The sequence below is a fragment of the Heterocephalus glaber genome, unplaced genomic scaffold (assembly GCF_053883595.1).
Source record: "Heterocephalus glaber isolate CG9 unplaced genomic scaffold, H.glaber_assembly_v1.0 deba00001720, whole genome shotgun sequence".
Classification (NCBI taxonomy): Eukaryota; Metazoa; Chordata; class Mammalia; order Rodentia; family Bathyergidae; genus Heterocephalus; species Heterocephalus glaber.
The window spans coordinates 657,954-680,638 of NW_028258433.1; the positions used below are offsets into that span (position 1 = coordinate 657,954).

General features: G+C 37.8%; 1 protein-coding gene across 8 annotated transcripts in view; it reads left to right on the plus strand.

Annotated features, from left to right (window-relative positions):
- Window positions 1-22,685, plus strand: part of Mtus2 (microtubule associated scaffold protein 2) — a 716,842-nt gene that overhangs the window by 209,372 nt on the left and 484,785 nt on the right. For 6 of the 8 annotated variants that reach the window (XM_087199504.1, XM_087199503.1, XM_087199498.1 and 3 more), the window contains exon 2: window positions 9,839-9,889. The exons of the other annotated variants lie outside the window; for them this stretch is intronic. The gene's annotated coding sequence lies outside the window, so the exon portion shown is untranslated. The remainder of the gene's footprint in view (window positions 1-9,838; window positions 9,890-22,685) is intronic. 8 annotated transcript variants of the gene reach the window in all.

Sequence of the window (22,685 nt, forward strand, 5' to 3'; positions counted from 1 at the left end):
TGCAAATGCTTCCTTTCCTTTCAGCAGATTCACTGGCTTAGACCTGTCTGCTGGGGAAGATTCATACCAATTCCATGTAATTTAAGATGCTCTGTTGGGTGTGCTTGATAACATCTGTGAGGCTGGCAGAGCACGCTGGAGCTGAGATTCTACATGGGTGTCAGCTGTTAGGTTGAGGAGCAGGGCATCTAGGCAGCCTCAGGAAATTGTTGCTTAGCAATATGGACCTTTGGGAATTAATTCTCATCTTTTGCAAGACCTAACCAGTAAAAAAAAGCTCATGAAAAGGAGGCCAAGATAGGATACCTTTTTAGATGAGGGCTAAAATGTATGAGCAAATTTTAGGGATGCACAGATGGTTCAGATGCACAGCTAAAAAATTAAAACAAATTGACCTCATTAACAGACTCCCTCAGTAGCTTCTGGAAGCCAGAAAAAGATCCCCTCTGTAAATTCACAGAGGTCACAGCTGTGAACGTGCTTACTTTCAGCTTGGTGGCGGGCATGAGTCTTCCATGAATCTGGGTCACCACATATGATGAGGGTTGTCTTCTGTTGCGTGGGTTCTCTGTTCGGGGGCTTCTAGGACTTCACAGGGGGAGGCTGTTTGGGAAGATGAGGGTAGATGAAAGCCACCTTGCACCTGCTGTCAGAGAACAGTATGGAGGGTGGGTGAGGTGAACAGGAAAGTAATGCTCCTCTGGACAGGGTTCCTGTGTAGGATTACGGGGCCATTAGTGTGGGCACAGTACCCACTGAAATGTGGGTACATTCAGCAGGTACAGCACCTGCTGATTGCTGCATAGGACCACTGGGTCATCAATGCCAGGTCCTCATTTTCCATCTTAAATCAGTCATCTGGATATTTTATGTGGAATTCCCTGGTTTATGCATGTTGGTGATGAGTTCAAACCATTACATTGTGAGGGTCAAATAAAATACTTCTGTAGGACAGAATAGACTCGTGTCTGCCTCTCTGATCCCTGTCCTTCTGTCCTAATGAGGGACTTGTGAGGAAGGAAGGCACCAGCCACTTCTCTTGCATATAAAGAATTGCGAACTGGCTTAGAGGCTCATGAGTCCTTTAACATTTACTGCGTACCCACTCTGTGCTAGTACAATGGGTGTGTAGACCTGGAGAAACCCAGGCAGAGGAGATGTTAGAGGCTGGGCCTTTGGCAGGAGTTGTTGTCCTTATGAAATGAATCTTTTCTCTGTGAGTAGAGAGAGAGGGACCATGTCACACAATGACAGTGGAAAGATAGGATTTGAAAGTTCAATCATACTTGGCAATTGAAGGGTTTTATAGTTGTTTAAGAGTTCAGGTTTTGCTGTAAGTGCAAAAGGGACCACTTATCAGGGCAGTGACATGATCAGATTCACATATTTCAAAGATAGCTTCAGTTGCTGTCAGGCAGAAGAGCAAGATGAAGCAGGAGGGCCACTACATGGTTACTTGAAGGACTAAAGAAAATTGTTCATTCAAGACTGCCACTAAGTCAACTTGTGAGTTAGGTTCTGTACTGTTCTTGGTTATGCAGGATAGAATGTAAGTAAATGTCACAAATTTTATGTATGTGGGTTGGACTTGCCTTTCCTGACCAGCACAGGCTGAGCAAATGTTTTACTTGATTAAAGAGTCCATTTTCTCCATTTTATTTCCACCAAAGTAATATACCCATGATGAAATTCAGGTGGGACAATTCAGTTCCTATAACGTAATTTAATGTTGACTCAGAACTCTTTCGAACTCTGAGCTGGGAGGAGATTCAGTGTTAGCTACAGTCTTTAGCTTCTTCTTTCCTTCACTTTCATACAAAGATCCTAGGGCTAAAGGAAGCAGCTAGGTATGCAGGACATGCTCTGGTCGTGGATCCATAGCCTCAATCTAAAGATATCGTGTAATTTCCTTTCTTGGGTGAGCCAGCATGCTGTTTCTGTACTTGGGAACCTGTGGATTTTGGGAGCCCAGGCTGTGCCTAACTGCAGCTGTACCTTCCTTCCTAGGCTCTGGTGGCATAGGAAAGCTGCCAGGACAAAGCCTGCCTATCTCTAGAAACCTCAGGCCTTTCTGTTTTGTTAGCCATGGACGTTTACTTTGGAGGAATCTCTTAGTTTCCTGCTCTTCTCTGCAGATCCCACAGGGGTTCCTCCTCTTACTTTAAGTCTCTTTTTTTCCCCTTTGATTTGTTTAAAGATTTGGAAAGCAAAGCCAGCAAGGAAAATGGCTTACAGAAACTCCTGGTCTCTGCAGAGTCACCAAGCTGCCTAAGGACAGGGAAGCATTGAGCCTGCTCAGGGGAGGCAAGAAAAGGGAAAATAGAATAAAAAACAAATTAATATTTCAAATTAATAGAAGAAAAACAAATTAATGTTTCAATGGATAGTTTTCCCTGGTGACACATTGATGTTACTGTTTGGTGTTAGAGCCAAAAAGGACCAGAAGCAAGGACTGTGGGAAAGAAGGGGAGGTGAAGGGGGAGCCAAATCCTGCCTGGTGAGAGCAGTCCTTGCCAGCTGGTAGGAGGGAAGAGGCATGGGCTGAGTGGAAGGAGAGGGTTTCTGATGGCTGTTCACAGACCAGAACCAGGGAGATGTTAACAACTTTACACACTGTGCACAGAATCCACACTTGTCATATTTCAAGGAAGGTGCTAATGAATATTTTTTTAATAATTATATTTTCAGTGGTTTACAGCCACCTGCAGTAGTTTGGATTGTACCTGGTTATTTCTAGGGCTTGGTTGAGCTGTCCATCTTCTGCTCCCCCAGGCCTTTGGAAGACTCTAGTCCTAGTTGCTCCTGTTTTTAATATTCTTTCATTGTGGTGAATTACACAGGACATAAAATTTACTATCTTAATCATTTTTAAATGTATTGTTCAGTGGCATTTACATTTATATTGTTGTGCAACCAACACAAATCCACTCTAGAACTCTTTTTATTTTTGTAAAACTGAAACTGTACCCACTAAAACAACAAATCACCGTTCCATTCTCCCAGCTTCTGGCAAGTACCATTCTACTCTTCCTGTGTAAATTTACGCTAAATGTCTAATATAAGTGGAATTATATAATATTTGTCTTCTTGTGACTAGCTTATTTTTCTTAGCATAATGTCATCGAGGTTCATCCATGTTATAGCATATGTTAGAATATTATTCCTTTTAAAGCTGAATAATATGCCATTAGGTGCATACACAACATTTTGTTCATCCATTTATCCAAAAGTGGACATTTATGTTGATTCAGTGTTTTAACTGTTGTAACTAATGCTAATGTACAAATAAATCTTTGAGACTCCAATTTCAATTCTTTGTGGTATATATATCTAGAAGTAGGATTGCTGGGTTATATGGTACTTCTATTTTTAATTTTTGGAGTCACTACACAATGTTTTCCACAGCACATCAACCATTTTATGATCATTATCAATAGCACACAAGATTCCATTTGTTTGTATATTTGTTGATACTTGTCATTTTTTGTTTTTTAAAATATTAGTCAGATGTTATATTATTGTAAATTTTTACTTACATTTTCCTAATAATGAGAATGATCATGAAAATCTTTTCATGTGTGAGTGTTCATTTTTATATATTCTTCAAGGAAATAACCTATTCAAGTTCTTTGCCCATCCTTGAATCTGGTTATATCTTTTTGGTGATGTTTTAGAAGTTCTCTGTATATTCTGAGTATTAATCCCTTGTCAGGTATATAATTTATACTTTTTTTACGTTTATGGATTGCCTTTTTACTCCACTGATAGTGTCTTTAAAAAATTTTTAGAGCAGTTTTATGTTCATAGAAAAATTGAGAGATAGTTCTTTTGATGAATAGAGGTTTTAGATTTTCATGCAGTCCAACTTTTTTTTTCCTTTTGCCTGTGCTCGTTGTGTCGTATTCAAGAAATCGTTGTTAAACCCAGTGTCATGAAGCTTTTGCCTTAAAACTACTTAAAGTTTCAGATCTCATTTTTGATTCACTTTTGTCCTTTGTGAACTTTTTCAATTTAAAAGTTTATTTTCTCTGAATTCAGCATAGCTTCCCCTGATCCTTTTTGTTAACACTGTTTGCATGGGACATCTTTTCTAGTCTTTTCATTTTCAAGTTATTTGTGTCTTTGGATCACAAATCAGTCTCTTGTAAACTGTGGAGAGTTATAATACATTATTTTAAAATCTACTAAGTCATCTACTAAGTCAATCTCTGTCTTTTAATTGGAGAGTTTAGTCCATTTACAGTTAAAGTAATTATAAGGAAGGATTTCTGTCATGTTGGTATTTATTTTCTGTTTATGCCTTATGTCTTTTTTGTTCCTTGGTTCTTGTATTTCTTTTCTTTTATATTTTGTCTATTTTTAAATTGTCTTATTTCTTTTATATATATTCTATAGCCGCTGTTCCTGTGGTTACCATAGGGATTACATATATCATCCTAAATTTATGATACTCTAATTTGAATTTATATCATCTTAAATAACATTAAAATTCATTTTAATTCATTAAAATAAATAAAATTTCTTTATAGCTGTCTTCATCCCTTTCAATTTTTGATATCACACAATTCCATCTTTATAGATTATATGTTCAAATATATCAGTAGTACTTTTTAAAATGTATTTTTCTCTTATGTAGAAAAGAAAATGTGTAGTTAGAAACCAAAGTTACAGTAATACTATCATTTGTACTTACCCATTTACCTTTACTGTGATATTTATTTCTTCCTATAGCTTTGAGTTGGTGGCTAATCTTCATTTCAACCTATGAGACTCTCTTAGCATTTCTTGCAGGCTTGATTTCCTTGCTTTTTATTTATCTGAAAAATGTCTTAATTTCTTCCTTATTTTCCAAGGACAGTTTGCTAGCTTTAAGGTTCTTGATTGATAGTGTTCTTCTCTTAACACTTTGAATATATCAGCCCATTGCCTTTTAGCCTCCAATATTCCTGATGAGAAATCTGCCAAAATTATTATTGAGAATACTTTGTGATGAGTCACTATTCCTGTACCACTTTCAAGATTCTCTTTGACTTTGGTTTCCTCTGTTTTGATTTTGATGTGTCTTGATATAGGTCTCTTGGAGTTTATCTCTCTTGGAGTTTGTTGAACTTCTTGGATGTTTATATTCACTACATTGATAAAACTTGAATAATTTTGGGCCACTTCTTGTTCAAAGTCTCTTTTTCTCCTTCTCTCTTTCATGCAGGTGTGCGCACACACACACAATACATATGTTGGTCTACTTTTTGATGTCCTACAGGATCCTTAAGCTTTCTTTATTTTTCTTCAACTTTTTTCTTTTTCTCAGCCTCATTAATTTTTATTATCCTAGCTTCAGGTTCACAGTTTATATCTTATCCCTGCTCAAATCTGCCTCGGAATCCCTCTAGTGAGCTTTTAATGTTAGTTATACTTTTCAGTACAGAAGTTCTTGGTCTCTTTTCAAGTTTTCCATTTCTTTATTGATATTTTGGTTTTGTTCATACACTTTTTCTTAACTTTATGTTTTATTTTAGTTCTTTGAGCATCTTCAAAACAGATATTTGAAAGTCTTTGTCTAATAGATCTGTCATCAGATCTTTTTCAGGGAAAGTTTCTCTTGTTTTATTGTTTTCTTTTGAATTGACTGTGATTTTTTGTGTTATGAGTGTCTTATGACTTTTTTTTCTTGTTGAAAACTAATTATGTGACTATAATAATTATAGTGACTATAATAATTTAGTAACTCTGAAGTTCAGACTTATTCCTTCCTCAGGTTGGCTGGTTTTGTTTTGATCACTGAAGGCTGTCTCTCTGCCTAAGATCAGCCTGAGATATAAACATAAGGTTTTTCCAAAGCCTGTACCTTTCCCTGGACATGCACAGTGCCTTTGTAATTTTCCCTATATATTCAGTTGCTTTTGAATGTCCTAGTCTTAAACATCTGGCTCCTAGATGGGAAAAAACAGAAAAATGAAGGCTTGCCTTCTAAGAACCCAGGAAATCACTCTGGCTAAAGGTAGAAGGGCTTACCACAATGAGGAGTTGTGCAGCCATAGTGCCTGCTTCCTCTGCCTCTGCACCTCCAAGACTAGAAGGAGCAATCAATAATCAAACAGTGACCCTTGATACTTGGAGGACAGAGACTATCTGCTCCTGTCAAATGCATCCAGTCTGATCCTGAAATATGTGCATGGCTTGACTGTAATTCACCATGATTCTCTGTCCAAGCCTTCCCCTGCATGCTGGAAACCTTCAGCAATAGACTATACATTTCCAAACTAGTTACATCAAACAGATTGTACCAATGTCATTGTGTGGATGAGGAGGCGGTTCCTGGTATCTTTCTAGAATCCTACTCAGCTGTCTTTCTAGAATTCTCTCCCTGACTCCTTTTATCAATAGCTGTTCTACCACAGCAGAACACCCGCCACAGTGTATATAAAACTGTCCGTATCTTTTGGTTAGTGGCTTCTCCTCTCCTAAATGATTGGAAGCTCTTTGAGGGTAAGAGTGTCATTTTTGCCATTTTAATCCAAATGCCTTGAGAAGAGATGGGTGACGTATTTTACAGTGTCAGGGAATGGCTTTCTGAAAGGTGAAACTTGAGAAGAGACCAAATGGTGACTTTGACCACCTATTTTCTCTTCCCTTTTCAGGGATTTTACAAGTTAATAATATGTTTTTCTCTTGATGGTTTCTTCCAATGGTATTTAGCCATGGATAGCTTTGATACCTTAGAAGCGAGTAGGAAGAAAGAGAGGAAAGAAAGAAGATGAAAAGAACAAAATCTCTTTTGGATTCCTCTTCCTTTCCTCCTACTGCCCTGGTGGCCCATGTCCCCATTTAGCTATATTTCATGGACAGGTTTTTCACTCTGCCTTCTTCATACCATAGCCTACTGCAATATGGCTTGAACCCCACCAGAACTACTTTTGTCAAAATCTAACAACTGCATGACATGAAATCCAATGAAACATTTTCAGTTTCCCCACCCCCCATTTTTTTTAACTTAACCTATCAGCAGCATTTGGTAGTAGTAAATACTGTTATTTGAAATTCTGGTTTCTTTTGCATTCTATCTACAAGGGCCAATTCTACTAAGTTTTTGTTCTTAACTCTCTAGCTATTCTTTCTCATTCTCCTTTGTAGGCTTCTCTTTCTTTTAAAAGACTCATTCCTGAGCCCTCTTCTCTTTTCCTCCTATATGCACGTGCTAGGTAGTCTTACTTTTTAAAATGTATTTGTATGGTTTAAATAACCATCTGTAAACTGTAGACTTCCAAGTATATATTTCCAGCCAGTGTATCCTAACTTTTCACCAAATTCCGTGTGACAATTGTCTTTCTAGCACTCTGACTTAAACATCTGCTATACACCTTGGTTTCAGCAGATTCATCTTGTTGCTTTTCCTGCTGAGTTTCCTGTCTGGCTGGTGGGATCTCTGCTATCATAGATAGCCATGAACTTATCCTCACCAGATTTTGCCACATATGCTCCCTAAATAGCGGAATACCAGTCCACTCCCCTCTATGCTGTCATTGTTCTCTCTCTGCTGGGCTCCTCTAGCAGCCTCCCAACACTTCTCCCTTTTTCCTTCTTCCTACACTCCCCACTTTGTCCCAGTGCAGGCTGCAGTCAGAGGTATATTTCCAAAGTACAGAACTGATGATGTCACAGCTCTGCTGAATACTTGTCAGCAGCCATCTCTGGTCCCTAGAATAGGGTCAGGCTTCTTCACATGGGGTCCCAAGCCCTTCTTCATATGCCTGTATTTTTTCTAATTTTCTCTCACAGTGTTTGCTTGGACCACACAGAATGACTTTCCCTGTAATGCTTATCATGAGGACTTTGGCTTTTATGCTGATATGAGATGGAGAGACATTATAGAAGTTAGAAGAGAGGAGTGTCATGTGATATAATTTTCACTTTTCAAAGACACTCTGGCTGTAGGGTTCAGAATGAGAGAAGAGGGAAGGACTGGAAGACCATACAGGCAGCTATTCCCAGTATCAGACTGAGAGAAGAGAGCAGCGTGGACTGGTGCTAGCTGCGGATGGAGGTAGATTGAGGTAGGCAGATGCTGGATTTGTTGTTAAAAGGCTGTCTGATGGTACTTGTGACAGGTTACATGGATGTGAGAGAATGAGGAGTTGGTGATTACAGTAGGTTTTTGTCCTTAGTAGTTGGAAGAGTGAACTTGCCATCAGCTAAAATGCAGGAAAACTATGGGCTGAGCTGTTTTCAATGAGATGAAGGCAATTGAGTGAGAAGATCACCAGCTTACTTTTTTTTAACTAGCTGAGTTTTGAGATATAGTCAAAGTCTGTGCTAATGTGGTGGCAGGATAATGGCCCCCAAATACGTTTATGTCCTAATTCCTGGGATATAGTATCTCATGTAGCAAGGGAGACTTTGTAAGCATGATGAAATCAAGGATATTGAGATGAAAGAGTATCTTGGATTAGCCACATAAGTCCAGTGAAATCACAAGGGTCTTTATAGGAAGGAGGTAGGTATGTCAAAGCCAGAGAAGCACATATGATGACTGATGAAGGATTTGGAATGATATGCTTTGAAGTTGGAGGAAGAGATCACAAGCCAAACAATGCAATTGTCCTCTATTTTGTTAAATCTATTTTTTCAGCTTCTTGCTGGAAAAGGCATGGGAAGAATTGATTTTAGTCCATTAAGACCCATTTCAAACTTCTGACTCCTAGAAATGTTTGATAATAAGTTTGTATTGTCTTAAGCAATTAAATTGTGGTAATATTGTTACAGCAGAAATTATGAAACTAACACAGTAGAGATGTTGAGTAGCTGTATTATATATGTCTGGAGTTCTGGGGACTTTTACCTTCTCTTAACTTCAGTGATTACTTATCACTAATCAAAACAGTGGTGCTGTTTGGCAACTTCAGCTAGCTTAACAGCAAAAATCTGGAAACAGTTTTTAGAGTGAATGTTTCCCACAGTATGCAGTTCAATTTCCCTATTCTTCACTGGTGGCTTCTGCCCACACTGTAATTGATATACTGTGTACTGTATGCTACATAGTTTTTGCGTTATACATAATTTTAATGTGTTGCAAGTAATTACAAATTATAAAAAAAGAAAAATTATATCCTGAAGTAGAAATAGTGATGGTTGCAAGATGTACCACTTAAATAACATTGAGGGGTGGAGGGAGATGCAGAAAAAGTTAAAGTAAAAGAGATTAAAGGCTCCAGTACACTTGTCCGAGAGAGTTAATAGTTTAGAAACAAATGGATTCTTAAAGCACAGTAGTTAATCTCCAAGATCATCACTCTGTTACAGGAGTCTAATGACTGATATACAGTGGTGACTGTGGAAAAACTACCTTAGTGTTGATGCACTCTTTCAGAAAGTAGAAATCCTGCAGTATATTTTACAATCTACCTCTTAACATAATTCAAACTTTCAGTGCATTCCCTCTTAGGTGTGCTTCAGTTGCTAGAAAATTGACTTATATGGAAACTTAGTTCTCCAGTGTCACTGGATTTAGCACTGGATAAATTCACAAATACTAATGTGAGTGAGACACTTAATGATTAATCTCTGTTTGTGCTCAGACCCTATTGTGAAAGCCTTTATCTACAGAATTGTAAATAACTAAAGTAAAGTTGTCCAAGAGCAACACACTGGAAGTTCACTCCCCATGTTAAATCTAAAGCAATGAGTTTGCTGTATGAGATGATGTTTTAATATTTCTTTAACAAAATTATATCCTACTCACTAGGTTCCTAGTTCTTCCCTAAATCTTGCCTATATTAACTGATTTTAATTTTCCTAAAAACAACCCTGTGAGTGAAGTACTATTATTGTTCCCATTTTACAGATGGCAGACCTGAGACAAGAGACAAGTAACTAATTCAAGTTCCTCCATCTGGTAAGTGGAGATTCAAATATGTGGAGGCTGCCTCTGAAGTCAGTGCTCTTAACCATACTCTGCAGCCATCAGTAGACCTTTCTAGCTATACTTCTGAATCACCTCTTCTCTACTTCTGAACCTCTGAAATGTGGTTCATGCAGAAGGTGCTAATGGGATTTCTCTTTAATAGTTTTTGTCTGGGCTCAGGTCTTCCTCTTTAGCTTGGTCTGGGCCAGTGGTTTATTCTTCCCTTTCTGACTCTGGTCTATAACAATTTACAAAGCACTGACTCACTAGATGTCATTTTTCCAGTTTAAAAATTTGTACCAATTTGGTCAGGCTTGATGGCACATGCCTGTGATCTCAGCTTCTTGACAGGATGAGACCTGGAGAGACCTCCCTGTCCTCTGCAGTCTATGAAGCCATGAGGCTCTGCATAGGCTCACAGGCTTGCTTTTACATCTAACTGATTCCCAATAAATATATAGTATATGGATTGACCTTGTTTTGGCAGCAGATATCCTGTGGACTTCTGTGAGAGCTCAGTGTTGTGGACATGGCCTCCCACAGAGGCCTTCATGAGGTTGAGGGTGTGGGAGCTCGTGGGGAAGTAGTACCAGCCCAGAAGTCAGAGTGGGGATAAAATTCACAGACATGGCTTTGATGGCAGTGCTGGCCTATCCATAAATCAGAAACAAGTTTCGTCCATCAATTCTGGGGCTGGCAGGGAATCTATAGATGCTACCAGGCAAGGACTGCCCTACAGAGAAGGCCAGTTCCATGAATAAAGTAGGTCAAGAAGGAAAGGGATGAAGCATATGCAGAAATAATCATCAGTAGTAAAGATAGAAGGAGATAAGTGACATAAGTGAGACACAGAGAAGGTACAACAAGTGGCCTTGGCCACAACCAAGTAGGGAACTCCAGATTGACTTTAGCATTTTGAGTCAGCCTTGTTGTGGTATATGTATTACTCTTCTGTAGTCATGATACCAGTATCTTAAAACTCTGCACTTTCCTTAATATAATTAACTTAGTACTATTAACCTAGTGTGCCATATTCGCCAAAGCACTTGTGTGTACTAGGAAACCACTAAGCACAGTTTGCTCTCCAGAAACATGCACCATGGAGATAATACTGAAAAACAATAATATAATTTTTCTGCTTTTTCAAGATGGAACTATTTCTGTGTCCTAGCAGATGGCCCATAGTAACGATTCTTTTCTTTGCTAATGATAGCCAATTCTTTTAAAGATGAAATTCTGCCTGAAGAACACTTTTCCCAGTGCCTTACTGTAAATATAAAGAGTGGGTCTTGTAATAGGGACTAAGTTTATCATTTGTTGAGGGGTTGTACACATTTGGAATGGAGTGAGTGGATGCCATAACCAGAAAGTAGCTGGACATCGGAGCAGCTTACAAGCTGTGGTTAAGAATGGGCAGAGAAAGGGGAAAGGTCCCAGGGAAGGAGGCTCCATGCTGTGCCATAGGGAGGTGCAGGTAAGGGGCCATGCTGTAGCAGAGGTCGTTGGGAACAAGAAAAAGCAAATAGCAACAAAAGTCATTTTTATATCTGTAGGCATTACTACCTTCTGAGGCCCAGTCAGCTGTATGATAATGAGTTTGTACCTATTTTTTAATGCAGTGACACAATACTACCATTTATTTAATAACCATGTGGCAGTGAGTCTCCCTCTTCTTTAATGCAGAAGTATAATGCTACTATTTGTTTTTACTCACCGGATATGTTGCCTATGTTTTTTTCCTAATCCTCACAACAAAGCTACAGTCCACTATTTTAAGCTGCATTAAAATGTAGGCAAGGAAACAGGATGAGGTTAGTGAGTTAGTGTATATTCAGAGGAGGGCACAACTGCCATTGAAAGCAGAAAGTGCCATATCTCAGTTTATTCCAGCATATTTTCCTGTCCTTACCTTGTGTTTGTGGTGGTCATGTGAAGGTGTTCTGTGAGGCCTAACCATGGGCAGATAGTTTTAATCTTTCCAGACATGACATATAGAGCCTTTGTCTTCTAGGTAGCAGGCTTCCTGATAGAACGTGGTGGGTACTTCAGAGACATACTGAGTTGCCACCCTGCAGGTCACTATAGCATCTTAAAATTTGCTTTGCAGGTGTCAAAAAAAGTATATGTCTCTCTTCAGACGTTGTGATTTTATTTTCATCCAGCAGGCTCAGAATTTCTTCAAAATCCTTTTATTTTTCTACTCAAGAATAGAAGAGAATCACTCTTTATTTGCAGCTCATCCACTGGAGAACACAGGGCCTTCTCTGCATCAGACAAACCAGACTCTCCTGCTGATTCAGTTTCTGATCTGGATGTCATGTTATTTCAGCAATAACATCCTATCTGTAGGGTTTCCAAGCATCAAATATAGTGATCTCCCCAGATCCATGAAAATTTAAATTTTAATTTATACTTGAAAAGTCAAAGTCAGTCTTTTTAATGAGTTTGTAGTTTTAGTTCCTTGAAATGGTCTAAATCTTCAAACTTTGAAATTTTCTTTATTCTAAAAGAAAATTCTAATTTTAAATTTTCAAAGTTTTATTATAGTGATAAAAGGCTTAGAACAAGAAGTTGACATACTCTATTCTCCCTTCCCATTACAAGTCTTATTCCTCAGAGGCCACAGATTTCAAATAATTCTGCTGTCTTTTCTGATAGCCAACTCTATTGTCCTAAGAATGTGCTTCATATACATATGTGTGTGTGTGCCTGTGTGTGTGTGTGTGTGTGTGTGTGCCTGTGTGTATGGTTTTGCATTACAGCAGTGGGCAATTCAGCCCTCTTACTGAGAATCCCTCCTCCTTGCTTCCCTTTTCCCAGACTTCCAAAATTTGGTTAAGTCAGCACCAACTATTTACATTTATATGACTATGACTTGCAATTCGCTGGTGATTCTCACTAGTATACTGTGATGATCCATTTCTTTTCTCATACAACTTTTTAAAAGTTCTATTTTCCTTTACAATTAGTAAATGACACCTGAGGCAGACATCGCTTGTTGCTGCCCATCAGCCATTTCCATTCCTTGTTGCGGGGTGAATTCCAGAGTTGTTCCTGTGTCCAAGCCTTTGCTGCCTGACTCACCAACTGCTCATCATGCCAACCCAATCACTAGAGCCCCTGCCATCCTCTGTGCTTCAGGGGAAAGCCTGCACTAGTTTGATCTTAGAGAAATAAACAAAGAAAGAAACAGCTTCTCCTATCATTTGGAGAGAAGAGTTCTAAAAGTCTGCAGCACAGTTACTGAATATAAATACCCAAAGTCATCACGTGGATTTTTCTCACTGGATCTACCTTCCACAATCTTTTGCTCCAGTCAGAGCTGATTCATCTCTGGATCTCGCCACCACCTGTTTTCTCTTGGTCTACCTGTCCTGGCTCCTCTGTCATCTTGCTTCATTTACATCATCATCTTGCAGAAACATCCTCTTTAGAGGTTCAGGAAATGTACACATACAATAATTTCTATATACTGGTGATTATGCATGATCCTGTGAGGTCTGTCTCTCTAGTTCCACACATAAACATAGGCAAACCTGAGCCCCAGATGTGGAGCTGTTAAACTGAATTCCTAGAATAAATAATCCTAAAATTTTCTAGCAGAATGATTCTTCTCATGCACTGTGTAACGGCATTTCAGTCAATGATGTACCATATCTACAAAGGTAGTTTCATGAGATTATAGCAGCTGAAGACCTGGAAGCCATCTTAGTTTGAATAAATATACTTTATGATGTTTTCATAATGATGAAATCATCTAACAATGGATTTCTTCGAATATATTTGTCATTACACAAAGCATGACTGTATTTAATTATTTCATATTTGAAAACGTATTCTGTAGTTATTTCTAATGATAATTTAGCAAGGTATACAATTCTTGGTGAAAATAATGATTTCTTGCTGTGTTATCATGGCTCCCAACTTCAAATACTCATTTTACTGTTCAGAAATCAGTTGCCAGTATGATTCCTTCTATTTGTGATCTATTTTATCTTTGTGGAAGATTTAGAACTTTCTCTTTATTCCTAGAGCACTGAAATTACTTGATATTTTGCCTTAAAACATGCCAATTTTTATCTTCATGGTCCTTAATGCACCCTTTAAATCTGAAGATTTATGTTTTTCAAAATTGAAAATTTTGTTTTGTTGGTAGTTTTCTCTCTTCTTTATTCCCCTATATATCCATTAGAATTTAAAGCTTTAGGTTCATCCTCTATTTTATATTTTCTCTATTTATCCTTTTTGAGGGGTTCTAACTTCTGAGTGTTTTCTTGCACTTTATTTTTACAGCCCTTAATTTCTTCTATTGATTTTTACATTTTAATTGTAGTATTTTGATTTTTTTCCATTGAGTTCATCGGTACATTTTAGGTATACAATACAGTTAGATTCATCATTGGGATCTTGTACCTTTACATGATGTATCTTGGTTCCCACTTTTTCCCCATAACCCTGCCCTTCTTTCACCCCCTCCACCCTTCCCTATTTACAAAGACTTTGTTTCCATTTTTCCCTTTTCTCATATTTTTTCTTTTCCCTTCTTTCCTTACCCCTACCTCTCCCACTTCCCCTACTCCTTGAGACCTTTTCTTCCTATTTCACATTATTGGTTATATATTTTGATCCTTATTTACACTTTTAGTTTTTCACACCAGAGAAACTATTGAGTATTTACACATGCGTGTCCTATTTATTTCACTTGAGTATGGCCTCAGTGTGCATCCACTTAGCTATAAATGTCTCTAGTTTTTCGTTCTTTATGGCTGAGTAGTACTCCATTTTATTAAAAAACCCACATCTTCTTTATCCAGTCTCCAGTTGATGGGCAATTGGGCTGTTTCCAAGTTTTAGCTGTTACAAACTGTGCTGCTATGAACATGGGAGAGCATATATCACTGTGGTGTGATTCTTTTAATTGTTTTGGGAAGATACCCGGCAGAGGAATAGCTGAGTCAAATGGAACTTCTAATCCAAGTTGTTTGAGGTATCTCTATACTGATTTCCACAGTGACTGCACCAGTCTGCCCTCCCACCAACAATGAAAAAGGGTTCCTTTCTCCCTACACCCTTGGCAGCATTTGTTATCGGTTCATTTCTTGATAGCAGCCATTCTTTGTGGGGTGAGGTGGAATCTCAGTGTTGTTTTCCTCTGCATCTCTCGAATGACCAGTGATACTGAACATTTTTTCATAGGTTTATTTGCTGCTTTTACTTCTTTGTCTGAGAAATGTCTGTTCATTTCAGATGCCCATTTTTTAATTGGGTCTTTATATTTGGGGGTTGATTTTTTTAAAGTTATTTATATATTCTAGATAGTAGACCTTTGTCTGAGGAACAGCTGGTAAAAATTTTTCCCACATTGTAGGTTGTCTCTTAGCTCTGTTGGTGGTTTCTCTTGCGGTGCAGAAACTTTTTAATAAGTTGAGATCAATTGGTCTTTGTGCTAGTTCCCATGCTACTGAGGTTTTGTTCATAAAATCTTTTCCCATGCCATTGTCTTTGAGAGTTCTACCTAACATATCTTCCAGCAAGTTTAGTGCTCTGTTTTAATGTTTAGATCTTAAATCCACTTGGATTTTAGTTTAGTGCATGGTGAAAGATAGGGATATAGTTTTAATCTTTGGCAAGTTTTTCCAACACCATTTATTAAAGAGGCTATCTTTCCTCCAGTAAGGGTGTTTGGCTCCTTTGTCGAAGATGAGGTGGCTGAGTGTGTCTGGAGTTGTTTCTGCATCTTCTAATCTGTTCCACTGATCTTTGGGTCTGTTTCTCTGCCAATATCATGCTGTTTTTAATCACAGTGGCTTTGAGTATACTTTCAAGTTGGGGATTGTGATACCCCCTTCCATGTCTCTATTGCCTAGAATTGCTTTTGCTGTTCTAGGTCTCTTATGGTTCCTAATGAATTTTTGAATTGTTTCCTCTAGTTCTGTGAAATATACTGCTGGGATTTCAATTGGTTTTGCATTGAATCTGTATAGCAGTTTTGGAAGTATGGCCATTTTTCACTATATTGGTTCTTTCTACCAAGTAACAGGGGATGTCTTTCCATTTTGTTATATCCTCTTTGATCTGTTTTTTCAGAGTGTTATAGTTCTCAATGTAAAGGTCTTTTGCTTCCTTTGTTAGATTGATTCCTAGATATTTCATTTTTTTTGCATGCTATTGTGAAAGGGATTGTTTCCCTAATTTCTCCCTCAGTGAGTCTGTTACTTGTGTTCAAGAAGGCCATTGATTTTTGTGTGTTGACCTTCTATCCAGATACTCTACTGAATCTCTCAATTAACTCTAGAAGTCTTTTGGCAGAGTTTTTTGGGTCTTCTGTGTAGAGTATCATATCGTCAGCAAATAATGACAGTTTAACTTCTTCCTTTCTTATCTTTATTCCTTTTATTTCTTTCTCTTGTCTAATTGCTGTGGCTGTTTCCAGAACATTATTGAACAGGAGTGATAATAGTGGACATCCTTGTCTTGTTCCTGATTTTAGTGTGAAGGTTTTCAGTTTTTGACCATTTAGTACGATGTTGGCTGTTGATTTTTTCATAGATAGCCTTTATGAAGTTGAGATAAAGACCATCTATTCCAATTTTCTGTAAGGTTTTTTTTTTATCATGAATAGGTGTTAAATTTTTTTGAATGGTTTTTCTGCATCTATTGAGATGATCATATTTTTTTTGTCCTTGGCTCTATTAATATAGTGTATTACATTTATTGATTTACATATGTTGAACCATACTTGCATCCCTGGGACAAATCTGACTTTGTCAGAGTGTGTAATCTTCTTGATGACCCTCTATATTCTGTTTGCCAGTAACTTATTGAGGAGTTTTGTATCTGTGTTCATTAGGGAGAATGGCCTGTGGTTCTATTTTTTGGTTGGGTCTTTCTCTGCTTTTGGAATCAAAGTAACACTTGCTTCCAGGAATGAATTTGGAAGTATTGCTTCCCTTTAAATTTCATTGAAGAGTTTAAAGAGTAGTGACAATCGTTCTTCTCTAAATGTGTTTAAGAATTCATCAGTGAAGCCATCAGGACCTGGGCTTTTCTCTGATGATAAATTTTAAATTACATTTTCAATTTCACTGATTATAATTGGGGTGTTTAGAATTTTCATATCTTCTTCATTCAACTTTAGTAATTCCTATTTAACTAGGAATCTGTCCATTCTGTGTTTTCCATTTTATTAGAGTACAAGTTCTTCAAGTAGTTATTGATGATCCTCTGGATTTCTGCTGGAGCTGTTGTGATTTCACCTTTTTTGTTCCTAATTGCGTGGATTTGAGCCTTTTCTTTCCCTTTTTTGATAAGATTGGCTAAGGGTTTATTGATTTTATGTATTCTTTCGAAAAACCAACTCTTCAATTCGTTGATTTTTTGTATCATTCTCTTCGTCTTCTTTGCATTGATTTCAACTCTGATCTTTATAATGTCCTCCCTTTTACGAGCTTTGGGTTTGTCTTGCTCTTCTTTTTCTAAGAACTTAAGGTTCAGCATTAGGTTGTTTATTTGAGCTCGTTCTGTTTTCCTAGTATGGGCATTCTCTGCTAGGAATTACCCTCGAACTGCTTTCATCGTGTTCCATAGATTCCTGTATGTTGAATTGGCATTATCATTTAATTGCAGAACTGTCTAATTTATTCTTAATTTCCTCTATGACACATTGGTTGTTCAGGAGAGTGTTATTCAATTTCCATGTGTCTGTGGAGTTCTTGAGGTTTCTTACAGTATTGATGCCCAATTTAATTCAACTATGGTATGATAATATACATGGGATAACCTAAATTCCTTTGCATTTACTTAAACATGTCCTATAGCTAGCATGTGGTCTGTTTTGGAGAATGACTCATGTGCAGCTGAAAAGAATGTGTATTCTGATTTTGTGGGGTGGAACACTGTAGACGTCTGATAAGACCATTTGTTCAAATTCTTGGTTCATTTCTAGTATTTCATTGTTGAATTGTTGTCTAGACGATCTGTCTCTTTGTGACAGTGGGGTGTTGAGGTCCCCACTACAATTGTATTAGTGCTTATTTGGTTTCTCATGTCCACTAGTATTTGTTTTATATAGTTGGCTGCACTAGTATTTGGTAGATATGTATTTGTGATTGTCATCTCTTCCTCTTGGATTGTTCCTTTTACAAGAATGTAATGACCTTCTTTGTCTCTCTTAATTAGTTTTGGTTTGAAATCTACTTTGTCTGCAAATACGATAGCTAGCCCTGCTTTTTTCCAGGTTCCTGTCACATGGAGAACTGATTTCCATCCTTTTACTCTCAGTCTGTGAATTTCTTTTTGAACTAGGTGCATTTCTTGTATACAGCATATTGTTGGATTTTGCTTCTTAATCCATTCTGCCAGTCTATTTATTTTGATTGGTGAATTGAGGCTATTAACATTGATGGTTATAACTGATATGTATTGACTTATCCTTGTCATGTTATTTTCCTGTTGTTGGCTCTTTTATTTTTTATTTCCCCCCCTCCCCCTTTAATTTCTTGCCTTTCCTGATGGCTTTGTTCTGTTGGGCCTCATGGAGTTGTGACTTTCATTGTCTTTTTCTAGGATATTGTTTAGAATTGTTTGGAGTGCTGGTTTGGTATTCCTGAAGTTTCTCAGGTTTTCTTTGTCATGAAAGTATCTTATTTCCTCATCGATTTTGAAAGATTCTTTTGCAGGATACATCAGTCTAGGTTGTAGGTTGTTTTCTTTTAGGGCTTGAAATACCTCACTCCAGGCTCTCCTTGACTTGAGGGTTTGTGTTAAAGTCTGCTGTGATTCTGATCGGCTTTCATTTGTATGTGATTTGTTTCTTTTCTCTAACTGCCTGTAGTATTTTGTTCTTCTGTTGGGTTTCCCGGATTTTGATTATTATATGTCCAGGTATAGATTTTTTTTTTTATTATGGCTAGTTGGAGTCCTATATTCCTCACTTATCTGTATGTCAAATTCTTTTGCTCTGTTTGGGAGTTTTCTGTCATTAATTCTGTGAACAGTTTTTTTATATCATTTGTACTTTCTCCTGCTTTTTTGTGGACTCCTCTATCAGTCTTGTTATTCTTCTTTGCATTATCTAGGAGCTGTTGGATTAATTTCTCATGGTCCCTTACTATTTTTAAGAGTTCTCTCTTTTCATGGTCACTGACCACCATCCTGTCTTCTATATCTGATATTCTGTCTTCAGATTGGCCCTGTCTGCTGCAAATACTTTCAGTAGAGTTTTTAATCTGTATATCTGTTTGAATCTGTTTCATGGATTCCATTTTTTTCTTATGTTGGGCATTCATGGTTTCCTTTTCTTTCCTATCGTGGATATTCATTGCTTCCATCATGATCCTGAATTAATCTATTTTTTTTTATATTGGTTTCTGTTCTAGAGTCTCTAATCATGTCTTTCATTCTGCTCATCATCTCTGTAGTTATCTGGGAAATTAATTCTGTTTTGAATTTTTCTAGAGCCTCATTCATCTGTTTTGTTACTTCCTGTCCTATCAGTTCAGGATGTACAGGTGGTTGATTATCAGACTTCTCCACTTCCTTTCCCCCAGAATTTGCCTTTGGTGAGCTGTACGTCTGGGTTTTGCACCTTGCTTAAGTATGTTCTCATTTCTATTTTTGTTGTTGGTACAGTTTTTAGCTTAATTCCTGGGTTGATACTCCAGTATTGCTTATTGTAAGTATCTTTGTTGCTTGTCTTTAGAACCCTTATGGAATGATTGCTTCTCAGAGTTATCTTCCAGATATAGCTGGTCTTTAGGTTTTGAGTCTCTAATGACTCTGAGGCAATCTCATTTTCATTATACCAGGAAGGACAATTGATTAGATTAATCACAACACCTTAGCCCAAGTGATACCATCAGCAGCAACAATACCATCAAGCACAGGTTAGAAAATGATAATTTGTGGTAGTTATTAATCTAGCACCTTTAACCATGTGAATTAAAATTGAGGAACAGCCCAAAATATGTTTATAGTGAAAAAATTCTTCAATATAACAACTTTACCCATCAGGATGGGGACTTAGAAGGAGTTGGGGAGGGAGGGATAGATAGGTAGGATAGGCAAAAGTTAGCAGTGAGGGCAGAGAACACAGGAAGATCACGCAAACTCTAGGAAACTGTTGAAGACAAGAGGAAAAGACAGAATGAAAGAACAAAAACAAGAACAGAACAACCAGACAGCAAAAGAGAAGCTAGATACTGTATTCACTTCCTTTTAAAACTAACGACAATCGGGCCGGGGCTTTATCTCAGTGGTTCTGCTGCCTGCCTCAAAAGCGCAAGGACCCAAGTTCGATCCCCGGTACCAAAAAAAAAGCAAAAACAAAAACTAATGACAATCGAGAGAAGGAAAAAGAGAGAAGAAAAAAGAAAGAAGAAATCCAAATTAGGGTGGGAACAGGAATAAAAAGGGAGGTGAAGAACAAGGTGGGAGAGCAAGAGAGCAAGAGTGTGAGAGAGAGAGAGAAAGAAAAGAAAAAAGGAAGAAAAATTTTGAAAAGAGAAGAAAAAAATGAAAAAATTAAGAAAAAGAGAAAAAATAATTTTGAAAGTCAAAAATCAAAAATAAAAATGAAGTGCAATCTTCAGGGTATGTCTCTGCTGTCATAATAGACAATGTGGGAAGCAGTGTGCCCATCTAAGTTAATTAATCTCAGCAAGCCAGCAGCAGTCCCCTGAGATTCAGGCTGATTTCTGGCTGCACGGCCCAAGGTGAGCTCCCTAAACTCTTGCAGGGTTGAACTCTGCAAGGTTCTACTGCAAGTTCCAGCTGCCCTTCCCCTGAAGATAGTCCAGGATCAGATAGGAGGTGATGATCCCTCCAGCTTACCAAGTACAGTGGTCTGGTGTGCCTGTATTGCAGAGATTCTCTTCACTTTTCCAGTGGACTTCAATTTTCATCAAGGAGCCTCAGAGAGGCCCTGTTTCTGTTGTTCAATTTGGCTCTATCTTCTGGAGCTCAGAACGATGGCCTTTATCCCTTGTGCCTCTGTGGTGTGGATCCAGGTGCTGGCGCAGGCTGGAGGCCAGAAGCGGTGTGTCGGGAGGTGCGCAGCGGCACTGGGATGGTGCTTCAGTTGCCTGCCTCTCCTCCTCTCTCGGGGGGTGGGGTGGGGTGGGGTGGGTGGGTTGGTGACAATGGCAGCCCGTGCAGCTCAGCTCCAAGCAGATCAGGTCTGATTTTCTAATTTAAATGCAATTTAATTAATTCTCAGACTCTCCTTTGCTATAATACTTTACACTTGTTTCATAGACAGTCTTATCTTTTTAAGAGAATAAATTAAAAATTTTAAATGTTTTCTTCGTTCAACTGGAAAGTAAATTTTAAAAGCTTCATATAGTCCTATAATGAAATATTACTCAGCAATAAAAAGGAAAATTATTAACACATATGGGGTAAATCTTTGATGTAATATGAACTTTTGTACTATAAATATTAATAGAATGTACTACATCCAATTAATTATGTATTAAATTAATATAACAATATAAGTAAATATTTTCGTTAGTCTGTGTTTACAACTCAATAGCTATATTTGTTTTGAAGAATTTATATATATGAATATATACATATATGTCTGTATATATCATATCATGTACATTTTTGATCCTTTTAGCCCTCTGTCCTAACACTCCCCTATCTCCTGATTTTCTTCCCCATCATCAAATAGTCTGCCTCCCTGTTTCCTACCATCTCTCTTTTATTTTATACTTTATTTATATTTTACTTTTCAGTAATATTCATAATTTAATGTTATTATCTAAATCCATCAATATTAAAACTAAAAGTTTTCTTCTTCCTGTATATTTGAATACTTGGTCTTTTTTATTTGAAGTCTTTTTGGATATTTAGAATTTCTTTGCTGTTCATTTATATTTAAGAATGAATGCAACTGACTGGATGTAGGGCCATGTGTTACGTACATTTGCTCCAAGTTAAGTATTAAGAGTATGGAAGGTGAAAGCTATACAGTATTCACAGACACACACACACACACACACACACACACACACACACACACACACATCCCTGCATATAGTCGGAATGACAGGCAAAGAAGTAGTAAATCATGGCTTAGCATTTTCTCCTAAATCAATTATCTTTTTCTCTTTCAGTGCCTCTTGAGTTTTTCCTCTCTATTTCTTTCCTCTTGGCTCCTTGGAATCAAAATCTGATTTTTGGTGGAAAATGGAGACTTGGCATCATTTGTCCAGTGTCACTTTATTCTTTTCACATTGTTATGGTTTGGATAAAAAATGTCCCCCAAAAGACTTGTGTGTTTGAAAGTGGACCCTGGTTGCAGGAAGTAGGTAATTAGGGTCATTGCTTTGAAGAGTGTACTATATCATGTTCTTAGCCCCTTCTTCTCTGACTCTTTCTGTGTGCTGTTTCCTGGCTATCATGAGATTAGCAGCTTTCATTTACCACACAGTTCTGCCATGATCTTTTTGCCCTGGAACAAGCTGATACCAAATCCTCTGGCACCATCAACTAAAAGAAACCCTTCTGCATTTAAGCTGTGTATATCAGGTATATTTGTCCAAGTAATGGAGAGCTAATGCATACATCAATCAGAGGTATGCTGCCTCAGGGATTCTGCTTTCTTCCTCTCTCTCCAAATGTGTTCTCAGCCTATGGTGCTTTGGCCTTTTGAGGCTAGTTTCATATGCATTCCTGTCCTTGGGGTTGGGAAGGCCACCCACTGTGGGAATTTAGGACCTTGTGTTTAGCCTTTGTGGCTGCTGGGGAAGCTTTGTCCCACCACTGGCAGAAGTTCCTTCTGATT